A 12,346-nucleotide genomic window follows, 5' to 3' on the forward strand; every position below is an offset into this window, starting at 1 on the left:
CTAAAAATTTTAATATTCAACATTTTGCGGCACATCTAAAAATGTTTTGTTTTGAAAAATATTATATTTGTGGCTTAACAATGGGTATGGGCAACTATGTATCACTATTGCACTTTGAAATTATAAAAACATTTTTTTCGTTCCACCCTACTGGGCACCAGGTACTTTGGAGATCACTTCCGATGTCATATTCAATGTGCGACCTCAAGAATCCCCGAGTAATGATTTTTGACTAATTTTTTATTGAATTTGCTAAAAACTCCACAATACGTGGTAAACAGTAGGTAACCTGGGCACCAGGTACTCCGGAGACGACTTACGACATCATATTCGTTTTCACCGGTCCCAAAAATCCCCGAGTAACAAAATTGAACTCATTTCCGCCGAGAATTGACGAGTTCTGAATTTTTGAAGTGAAAACTTCTTTAGGGACCTTGTGCGATTTTTGGATAGGGGAAAAAGTATTGAATTCGCGACCGTCATTGCGACCATCATCGCTTATGCTATATATTATTTGTATGTATATATATATATATATATATATATATATATATATATATATATATACGCGAGCAACGCACCATGCGAGTCCCGATATATCCAGCAGACCACCCGAGACCCACCATAACCAAAGTGTATAATTAGATTTTTATTATAGAAAAATAAACAATATAATATGAACTTTTATGGGCCCCAGAGAGGGGTAAGAAAAATCTTTTAGTTTAATAAATCTATACGGAGCATACCGTGCGAGTCCCACTTACAAGTCAAGAGGACATGCGAGTCCCGCCAGTTATACATGGCACACTCAGCAAACAATATGAGACCCAGCGATGTTGCCACAACGCTGGGTCTCGTATTGTTTGCCGAATCTTTTAGGTACTCCCCGGTTTTTATATTTCACCTCGAATTTAACAGTTTTGTTTCAGCGGTTGCTATTTTAATTCTTGTGAATAGTAAGGGCGGACGTAAAATAGTGATTTTAGGCGCAAGGATAAATATTAGGTACCTATGGAAAATAGATCGAAAAAATTTTTGAAACGCGTTGGACGAAAATAATAAAAGTAAGTACCTCAAGTGTTTTTTAATTTATGCAAAAATCAGTTATGTGGCAAAGTAGTTAATATTACTTACACACGTCTAATTATTTAAAATTTTTACAAAATATTTATTATAAATGAATTAATAAATTAAAAATGCCATTTTATTATAAACTTCGGAGCGCTTTTATAAATTATGTTTTTTATTGGCAATCGTTGGTGGAATAAATTATTTTTTGTTCTATTCTTATTTATTTCTTAAATTTTTAGAAGAAGATTATTCAAATGCAAATAAGATGGGGAAATCTTATTTTGGGCCGCCTAGCAAAACGAAACACAATGCGAAAAAAAAACTGAGCTTTTAGAGCTTAATGTAAAGATCTTATCGAACGTTAACCTTAAAGAAAAAATTGGTAACTACTTGCAAACTATAACAACTCACTTTTTTTTTAATGTCAAGAAAATAAAATAGATGAATCAACATTATCTGAAAGTAAAAATAACGTAGAGGTAAGTCTTGATCTCATTTAGTGTAAATTAAAGTATACACCAAGAAAATTATTTTAATTTTTAGACTCCATTTAATAAATATGATAAAGAAAAAAAACAGGACCATTTAAATCCCAAAGCAAATATTTTACTGGAACCAGATGTTAAACTTAATGATAATATTGATAACGACTCACAACCTTTAAACAAAACCTTGGATTTATATAAATTTCAAGAAAATGATTTAGAGGAAAAAGCATCAAAATCGCCTGAATACGATAAGGTAAAAATTGTTTTAAACAAAATATTTAACAAAAACTTGTTTATTTTCATACTACTTATTTGCTCTATTTTATAAAACATAATATCTTAAAAAAGTCTTATTTTGGTGTTAATTATTTATCTATTATTTAAATATTGCTTTAGCTGGAAGAAAAAACTTACATTCCATTAAAAGCTGTAAATTTTGATTGCTATCCAATTTTGACCAAAATTGACACGAATCCAAATACTAACCATAGAGACTATGAAGACAATGAATACTTTAGCGAGTCACGTGACACATCCTCATATGTACCCGAAACGGAAATAGAGTCTGAGGGAGGGGAAGAGGAAACTATTTACCCAATTTTTAAGGTAATTTTTTAATACGACATATTTTATCACTTCAAAAAAGTATTGGATAAATCCTTATTTTAAGTAAAATACAAAATGACAAGTAGATACTTATTTTAAAAGATAATGCTCAATGTAATTCTTGGCTGCTCAAAAAATGGCAAAACCTCGCAATTTTTTCGTCCAGCATCGATTTGTACAAAAATTTGGGATTAGGCTCATTACACCCTCTAGTTCATTTTCTATATTGAGCCGTTGTACGCATTTGGTTTTTTAAGGGTGAAAACTACCCCTAATTGTAAAAAAAATAAAATAACATATTAAACTTTATATTGTCAACATTTGGTTCTTATTACTTACATAATGATTGTTTTATGCTTTAAGATATAATATAATATTTCAACCCTTAAAACCACCCTTGTTGGAGCTACATATAAAAAATTTACTTATCCTAAAAGAATAATTTCGGCTTGCATCGATTTACATAAAAATTTGCGATTAGGATCATTTCAACCTGTAGTTAATTTTCTATATCATGCTTAAGGGCGTTGATTATTTTTAGGGGTGTAAACTACCCCTTATTGTCAAAAATTATATAAAAACATTGTAAACTTTAATATGGGTAAAATGTGGTTTTGATTGGTTAAATAATGATTGTTTTATACTTCAGGATATAATATCATAATATTTCAACCCTTAAAAACCACCCTTAATAACATTACAGTTTTTATAAGTATATATTTTAATAGATCTATACAAAAAAAAGTAGAATTAAAGAATTACAACAACATTTATTTAATACACAAAAATACGAATTTAAAAATATGTACAAATACAAATACAAATAGTTTTTTAGTTATCTTCCAGTATACGAACCGATTGTGTGGTATTATACATACATTGAAAATTATCCATAAGCGGACTATCCGAATTTTTCGAAAAATAAATTCGTTTTATAAACACAGCTCCTCCAGTTTTGGCGATAAAAAGTTTTTTCAAAAACGACTTTGTAGAATTTTTGAAGGGTTATGAGACTGTGTAAACTAAATTCCATAAGATCCCTTAGCTTTTAATTAGGGTGGCTTTAAAGGGCTCGAATAAGGGGGTGCTTGCTCGTAAATAGAGGTTTTAAACAGCTATATCTCGCTAACTGTACTGTAATGAAAATCTGTGCACAAGGTAATTTTAGTTATTAAAAAAGCTACAATTTAGTAGTTTATCATTTTTTTCGTATCTCCAGTATTTTCGGAGATATTTTAAAGTAAAAGGTAAAAAATGGGAAATTCCAAAAAATTAATTTTTCTTTAAACTCCAATTTTTCTAAAATTAGGCGTTTTAAATAGGTCAAACTTCTTGGGTCTATTGATAATCCAAATATAAAAGGAATTACGGAAAGATGAAGACCAGTTTTTAATTAGGAGGGTAGGTAGAGGCTTGTTTTCACTGATTTTTTTCATAGAGAAAAGCAGGTACCGACTTTTTTTGATCATAAGTCGCTTAATTTTTAGGTTAGAAACTTTTTATTGTTTTTTTTTTGAAAGGCCTAACTGTATGCTTGAAAAAATATTATTTAAGTTTTCCTCGAAAAATGCAAAATTTTTCCGTTATTTTAATTTGAATATTTCAACTTATGCATTTGATGAAAAAAGCTAACTTTCAACATGCCGTATCTCGGTTTGTATTGGTCTTAAAGATTTTACAGAAAAAGAATTTGGTTTGTGTTACTAAAAGATACAATTTTGATATCTACATTTTTTTTGATTAAATGCGTATTTTTCGAGGTATTCTCAAAAACCCTCTAAAAAAGTCGATTTTTTCATCGAAAAACTGTTACCTTCAAGCGCGAATAACTCGAAAAATATTAGTTTTATAAAAAAAATGTAAAAAACATGTTTTTCTTAGAATTACTTTTTACATCGGTTTGCATGGTTAAAATGTAATAAAAAATTCCCGCCCCCGAGATGGGGTGGCAACCACCCCCAAGGTTTTAGCGTACAGCGGCATGGTATAGAAAATGATCCTTGGACTATTCTTTACCTTCTTTAAAAATTTCAAGTAAATCCATGCTGGACGAAAAAATTGCGAGCCAAAATGCTTCATTTCCTCGACTATTACTGATTTTTTGTTATTAATTTTAGACCATAAACGTAACTTGCCCTGAATCAACTTTAACAAAGGACGAACCCTCGGAAAAGCCCCATATTTCTAACGTAAGTTAAAGAATTATTAGGTTAATAATTAGCAGTCATTGGGAATCCCTTTTGTAATCTTTTAATTAATTTAAATTGTTTAAATTTAGTTTTAAAATGTACTTTTTTACAGTCTTACTTTTAATTTTTTAGATCGAAACTAATAATTCCATTGTTGCCCTTTCACATAGAAAAAAGAGTTTGGGATAAAAAGAATTTCTGTCCAATTTGTTTCGTAGAAGTGAGTCATTTTGCAAGACATTTGGAAAGAAAACATGATGACGAAAGTCGAGTAAAAAATATTTTATCTTTTCCAAAAGGATCTAATGAAAGGAAAACCTTATGGGATTATTTACGCAAGGAAGGAAATTTTCATTTGTTTAGAGAAGAAAAAAAAGTGGTGGCTGTTCGAAGGCCCACGGAAGCCCAAGCATTAGACTTTGACGATTTTGTTGTTTGCGAAAACTGTTCTGGGGTGTACAAAAAATTTTTTTCTATAAGCATGCTAAAAATGCCAAGAAAAACACTGGTACAAAGTGTGGGCGACTAAATGCCTTAACTCAATCCCAAACATTTTCAGCGGATTCTCGCTGCCAAAACAGTTTTTTATCACAGTCAAGATTAAAGAAAGAGGTATTTTGCATTATGAAAGCAGATAAAATAAGCGCCACCTCAAAAAATAATATTTTTAATATGTTTATTCGGGGAAACCCATCTCAAAAAACATAAAAGAAAGCAAATTGTAACAGTAGCAACAAAATGAGAGAATTAGCAAGACTTTTGATTGCTCTTAGAGAGTTCACACCTGTTCAGAACCTAATTGATGCTATGAAACCAGAATTATTTGACGATTTAGTTACGGCCACAAAAGTAATTTCGGGATTTAGCAATGCCGATAAAAGCTTTAAATCTTCTTCATTAGCACTTCATATGGGTACCACTTTAAAACAAGTATGCGATATAACTAATCGAATGATTTTAAAAAAATTTCCATTCTTTACCTTTAAAAATCCTAATGAGGAAAAAAAGCATTCCAGATTTTAAAACATTAGAGATCAGTTGGGCCAATGAAATTTCTTCATTAGGCCTTAAAACAATAAAAGAACGGCAATGGGAAAACCCCAAATACTGCCGGTGACAAGTGAAGTAATTAAGTTTAATAGTTTTGTCAAAAATCAGGTTGAAGACAGTGCCAAAAAATTAAACAAACTTTTAGAAAAGAAGGGGAAACAAAATGACAAAAATAATTTACTTCCTTTATATAAAACCTTAGCAAAAGGAGTAATGGCCCTTCTTTTAATACTAAATAGAAAACGCATCGGTGAGATTCAATACCTTGAAATTTCTACTTACAAAAGATCATTTGCGGACCCCAGTGTTCAACAAGAAATTGCTGAAAGTTTAACTGTTTCAGAAAAACTATTGTGTAGAAACTTTTAGAAGAATTATTTTATTTTAATTTCTCCTTTTTTAAACGAGAAAATTGAGCTGATGATTAAAATAAGAGAAAAAATAAAATTAATTCCAAAAGATAATAAATACATTTTTGCAAATCCCAATTCGTCGAAAGGTTGGTTTCATGGAACAAGTGTAATTAAACAATTTGCAAAAAGCTGTGGGGCAAAGGATCCCAACTCTCTAACTTCTACCGAATTTCGAAAACAGACTGCAACAATTTTACAGATTATGGATATTCATAATACTGACATGGAACAATTAGCCACTTTTATGGGTCATACAAAAAAAACCATGAAGAATGGTATAGGTAAGCCAATCTTGTTAAAACGGTTTATTATTATATTAGCATAATTAATAGTTGTAATATTTTTTTAGACTTCCTCAAGATCTATACCAGACTGCAAAAATAGCCAAACCAATGATCGCTTTAAATAAAGGTGATGTTAATATTTACAAAGGAAAGAGCTTAGACGATATCAATATAGAAGAAAATGACTACTTGGAAATTGAAAACATAGAAACAGAAGTAAATGAAATAAATGAAAAGGTAGGATTAGTGTACTCGCATTGGTAATTGCCTAAAAGTTTAATAATCCATTTTTTAAAATTAACAGAGCCTACTCATTCTTGGAGTCCTAAAAGTAATTGTAGCGATGTAACTGACGAAAAAATTGAACAAGCTAATAAAAATGGTAGGTAAAAGATTATTATAAACGAAGTCTTAAAAAATCATTACAATAAATATTATAAATGAAAAAAAAAGATGAGTAGCTCCTAACTCTTAAAGCAGTTTTCTACTTAAAAGTAACAAATAAATAATTATTATTAATCTGCAGAAAAAGTTTCGTCGAAGGGTAAAAGAAAGTTATCTACCGATGAAATGACGCATCCAATGCAAAATAATAAAGGTAAAGAAGTTTTAATAAGAGTATATCGAAAAAATGCATGAAAGATTTTATTTTTTTAGTTACAAAAAGAAAGCCAACTACTGAAAAAACCGAAAGCAGTTCAAATGGTAATTTCTTTAGATAACTATTACTCTGCTACTCGTAATACAATTGTTTTAATTTAATAATATATTTGTTACCTAATACGATTTAAAAAATATTTATTCGTAAAAAACTCTAATATAATAATTTTATTCGTAAAAGGACAATTACCTGCTTTTGTTAAAATTAAAAATGCTTTCCAAATTATATAACTAATTAAGGGCACATTTTTTGTATTAATTTTTATGTATTATTTTTTTATGTATTAACTCTTTTTAGCGATTGCAGGCACCGATGGACCGAAAAGGACAAACAAACGATGCTTAAATACTTTACAAGATTCATAAAAGAAAAAGAGTTCCGAAAAAAGCAGACGTACAGGAATTTAAAAAAAAATAAAGCTGGAGAAAACTTTAAATCAATTGATGGGGTAAAAATTAAAACGTTTGTTTACAATTCTTACAGAATGTAGTTTTTGTGAAGTTTTTATTAAATAACGTGTTTCTAAACATTTGTGTTTTAATTCGATTTCGTTTGATATATATTTTTCGGTAAAAATTCATTTAATCTAGCAAATCAGATTTTTAACAAAGCTATGATTAATAAAATAGTATCTTATATTATATAAAATTCTTGTGTCATAAAGTACGTTCCCAAACTCCTCTGAAACGGTTCGACCGATTTTTATCCCCCTAGATGATAAGGGTTGTCCACCCCTAAAACATTTTTTTGGTCTTGTATTTTATTATCTTTTTATAATGTGGATTAAAAAATACATACAACTTTAAATTTTTTCATCGCACAAACGTTATTTTTCCAACTTAGCGGTAAATACAAAATCCCACCGAATACAACCAATACTTAATCAATAATCTGGTGAAAAGTAGCCTGCTGACAAAATATAATCAGTCCCGCGATTCTGTTTCTCGGCTACACGATTTACGCCGTCTTTAAATATGGCGGAGGACAGTCGTTCTTTTGGAATCGCGTCCCTGGCTAAAATAACGTTCAAATGAAATTTCTTTCGTAAATTATAACAAAGCAATGTTGCCGGGTTTTGGGTCTCGCATATAATGTTTGATCAATCTGGGTCTCGGATGGACATACAGCTTACATACAGTCTACCTGTGCGCCGCCTGTGGTGCGTTTCTATGAACTAAATTTCATATATTTTGCGATAGCAAACAGACTTCCGAGTCCAAAAAAAAATTTTTGTTGATCAGTTTTTTTTGATAAGTTGGACCTTCTGCAACCGATATACACGATAAAACCATGCGAGTCCCGCTGAAGGGTCTCGCATGGTCAAAACGGGTCTCAGACGGTGCGCAGCATATGGCAAAATGGGACTCACATGGCCGGTGTGTACGTCTATATATATATATATATATATAAATTGTATACAGGATGTAACAAAAATACAGGTCATAAATGAAAGTACATATTCTGGGACCAAAAATGTGTCTATAATCGTATTTAACCATATACAAATATGTGGTGGATTTGACAAATATTCAAAATATCTCGATAAAAACAGATTTTTCGAAAAAGTCCTAAGAAGCAAAAAAGTTTTTAAACATTGTGTTTAACTAATGGTACTATAATAATAATTAAATTGGAACGTATACAAAAGTTTGGGGGGGGTTTAAAGGAACAAAACCCCCATAAAATTTTTGAGGGATTTCCAAATTCCACTATAATTTTTTCTTAAGATACTACTGCCATAATAATGCCACATGTCCATTTTCAATAAAAAAAGCTCTAATAGTATTCGATATTTTGGGAAAAATCGATTTTCATTTTGTAACTTCAAAGGGCTGTAACTTTTTTTATGTGCATATTTGTACTACGATAAGTTAGGTTCAATCGAACTATTTTTGGTCCCAGAATATGTGAATAAATTTATGACCTGTATTTTTGTTACACCCTGTAGAAGTATTCAAATTTAAAATAAATGTAAAACCTATTTTTCGATAGGGAAAACATAATCCACAAAAAAGAATTTATTTCGCGACCGTCATCGCGACCGTCATCTCTTCGGCGAAATAAATTTTGTACGTATATGTGTTGAAGTGAAAACTTCTTTAGGGACGTTGTGCACTTTTTGGATGGGAAAAAGTATTAAATTGGCGACCATCATTGCGACCTTCATCGCTTCGAAGAAATAAACTTTTGAAGTGGAAACTTCTTGAGGGTCGTTGTGCACTTTTTGGATGGGGAAAAATTATTAAATTAGCGACCGTCATCGTTTCAACGAAATAAATTTTTGAAGTGAAAATTTCTTTAGGGACGTTGTGCACTTTTTAGATAGGGAAAAAGTATTGAAATAGCGGACGTCATCGCGACCGTCATCGCTTCGGCAAAATAAATTTATAAAGTGAAAACTTCTTTTGGGGACGTTGTGCACTTTTTAGACAGGGAAGAAGTATTGAATTAGTGACCGTCATCGCTTCGACGAAATAAATTTTTAAAGTGAAAACTTCTTTAGGGACGTTGTGCAATTTTTGGATGGGGAAAATTATTAAATTTGGATGGGAAGGAAGTAATAAATAAGCGACCGTCATCGCTTCGACGAAATAAACATTTGAAGTAAAAACTTTTTAGGGACGTTGTGCACTTTTTGGATGGGGAAAATGTTATATTAGCGAACCTTCATCGCTTCGAAAAATATATTTTTGAAGTGAAAACTTCTTGAGGGACGTTGTGCACTTTTTGTATGGAAGAAAAGTATTGAATTAGGGACGTAATCGCTTCGACGAAATAAATATTTGAAGTGAAACTTATTTAGGGACGTTATGCACTTTTTCGATGTAAAAAAGTATTAAATTAGCGACCATCATCGCTTTGACGAAATAAATATTTGAAATGAAAACTTCTTGAGGGACGGTGTGCACGTTTTGGATGGGGAGAAAGTAGTAAATTAGCGACCGTTATCGCTTCGACGAAATAAATTTTTGAATTGAAAATTTCTTTAGTGACGTTGTGCACTTCTTGGATGAGGAAAAATATTGAATTTGCGACCGTCATATAAATTATGTGTATGTATACATAAATAGCATAGGGCATACGCATCGCGTATATCGTATATGATATAGGTATAGTACTTCTTTTAGGATGGGTGTAAAAGCATTGAGCTCGTAATTTATATACTATAAGAAGTTTTCACTTCTGTCGGCACTCCCACGAGTGCCTTTAATTTTTTTTTATTGTCTGATATGCACTTTAGAATGCATTTTTGTATGCAGTTTTTCAATATTATCTCGTGGCTCCGGTTCACAAAGTTTCCTGGCGCATTCACGAATCGAATGCAAAAAGAATTATTAAGATCCGTCTTGTCGTTTTTTTTTTCGGAGGTAAGGCCGATTTTAGTGCTTTATTGCTTCGCCTGTTGATGTACCGGGAGGTCCAATAAGCCGATCTTTCGGCTATATATCAGAAACTATTCATGTTATAACTTTAGGAAATAAACTGTTATAATGTTATAACTGGAAATAACTTTCAAGTTTCTATGTTAACCGCTAGGGGGCGTAACCTGTGAAGAAAAATTTGAAAACCAGCTTTTTGTGAAATATGCCCAATTATACCAAGTGGTATATAAGTAAGCTAGAAAGAGGGCTAAATTCTGCACAAATTTGTTTAAGTACTTTTTTTTATTTTTTCAAATAAATGGTGGGGGAGAGTGGGAAAGTATTTGTGGATAAATACCTATAACTTTGGTTTGGATCATAGTCGAGGAAATGAAGCTGGAAAAATGGCAAAACCTCGCAATTTTTTCGTCCAGCATCGATTTGTACAAAAATTTGGGATTAGGCTCATTTCACCCTCTAGTTCATTTTCTATATTGAGCCGTTGTACACTTTTGGTTTTTTAAGGGTGAAAACGACCCCTAAAAAAACTACTTGTAAAAGATTATAAAACAACATTTTAAACTTTAATATTGTCAACATTTGGTTCTTATTAGTTACATAATGATTATTTTATGCTTTAAGATATACTAACATAATATTTGAACCCTTACACCCTTGTTGGAGCTATATATAAAAAATTACTTATCCTAAAAGAATAATTTCGGCTTGTATCGATTTACAATAAAATTTGGGATTAGGATCACCTCACCCTGTACTTCATATTATATAACATGCTGAAGGGCGTCGATTATTTTTAGGGGTGTAAACTACCCCTTGTCAAAAATTATATAAAAACATTGTAAACTTTAATATGGGTAAAATTTGGTTTTGATTGGCTAAAAATAATGATTGTTTTATGCTTTAGGATATAATGTCATAATATTTCAACCCTTAAAACCACCCTTAAGAACAATATAATTTTTTATAAGTAGATAATTTAATAGATCTATACAGAATAAAAGTGGAATTAAGAATTACAAAAACATTTATTTACACAAAAATACGAATTTACAAATATGTAGAAGTACAAATACACATTGTTTTTAAGTCATCTTCCAATATACGAACCAGTTCTGTGGTATAATACGTGCATTGAAAATGTTCCACAAGCGGACTATTCGAATATTTCGAAAAAAAAACGGGTTTTATAAACATAGCTCTTTCATTTTTGGCGATGAAAAGTTTTTTAAAAAATGGTTTTATAGGATTTTTGAAGAACTATAAGACTGTATAAATTAAATTCCGTTAGATCCCTTACTTTTTAATTGAGGTGGGTTTAAAGGGTTTGAATAAGGGGGTGTTTGCTCGTAAATAGACGATTAAACAGCTATATCTCGCTAACTGTTCACTGTAATGGAAATCTATGCACAGTATAATTTTATTTATTAAAAAAGATATAATTTAGTAATTTATCACTTTTTTTGCCAGTATTTTTTTCCAGTATTTTCGGAGATATTTGGAAGTGAAACGTGAAAAATACGAAAGTGCAAAAAAATTAATTTTTATTTAAACTCAAATTTTTCTAAAATTTGGCCTTTTAAATGGGTAAAGCTTCTTGGTTGTATTAACAATACAAATATACAAGGAAGTACAGAAAGGTGAAGACAAATTTTTAATTAGGAGGGTAGTTAGGGGGTTATTTTCACTGATTTTTTCGTAGAGGAAAGCAGGTACCGACATTTTTTTTAACATAAATCGCTCTATTTTCACGTTAGAAATTTTTTTAATATTATTCTTTGAAAGGAATAATTGTATAAGTACTTAAAAATAGATAATTTAAGTTTTCCTCGAAAATGCAAAGTTTTTCCTTTATTTGGCTTTGAATATTTCAAATTATGAATTTGACGAGAAAAGCTAACTTTTAACTTGCCGTATCGCGGTTTGTATTGGTCTTAAAGATATTTTAGAAAAAGAATTTAGTTTGTGCTACTTAAACATACAATTTTGTTATCAGCGGTTTTTTTGATTAAATGCATATTTTTCGAGGTATTCTCAAAAAAAAACCTCTAAGAAGTCGATTTTTTCGACGAAAAACCATTACGTTCAAGCGCGAATAACTCGAAAAATATTAGTTTTACGAAGAAAATGTAAAGAACATTTTTCTCTTAGAAACACATTTTACATTGATTTACATGGTTAAAATTTTTAAAAAAATTCCCACC

General features: G+C 30.7%; 2 long non-coding RNA genes across 4 annotated transcripts; both read left to right on the forward strand.

Moving 5' to 3' along the window:
• The first annotated feature begins 548 nt into the window (after positions 1 to 548).
• LOC126880464 (uncharacterized) lies at positions 549 to 1,748 on the forward strand. Its single transcript, XR_007696600.1, has 3 exons — positions 549 to 1,064; positions 1,311 to 1,550; positions 1,615 to 1,748. It is a non-coding gene; the product is annotated as an uncharacterized LOC126880464 (long non-coding RNA).
• A 2,813-nt stretch (positions 1,749 to 4,561) lies between these two features.
• Positions 4,562 to 7,229, forward strand: LOC126880463 (uncharacterized). Of its 3 annotated transcripts, XR_007696599.1 has the most exons (6): positions 4,562 to 6,098; positions 6,167 to 6,338; positions 6,406 to 6,483; positions 6,628 to 6,699; positions 6,759 to 6,806; positions 7,060 to 7,227. It is a non-coding gene; the product is annotated as an uncharacterized LOC126880463 (long non-coding RNA). The 3 variants fall into 3 exon arrangements; XR_007696598.1 differs by having other exon boundaries at positions 6,150 to 6,338; positions 6,406 to 6,699; positions 7,060 to 7,229; XR_007696597.1 differs by having other exon boundaries at positions 6,406 to 6,699; positions 7,060 to 7,228.
• The last annotated feature ends 5,117 nt before the right edge of the window (positions 7,230 to 12,346 follow it).

Source organism: Diabrotica virgifera, chromosome 2 (genome assembly GCF_917563875.1).
Source record: "Diabrotica virgifera virgifera chromosome 2, PGI_DIABVI_V3a".
NCBI lineage: Eukaryota > Metazoa > Arthropoda > Insecta > Coleoptera > Chrysomelidae > Diabrotica > Diabrotica virgifera.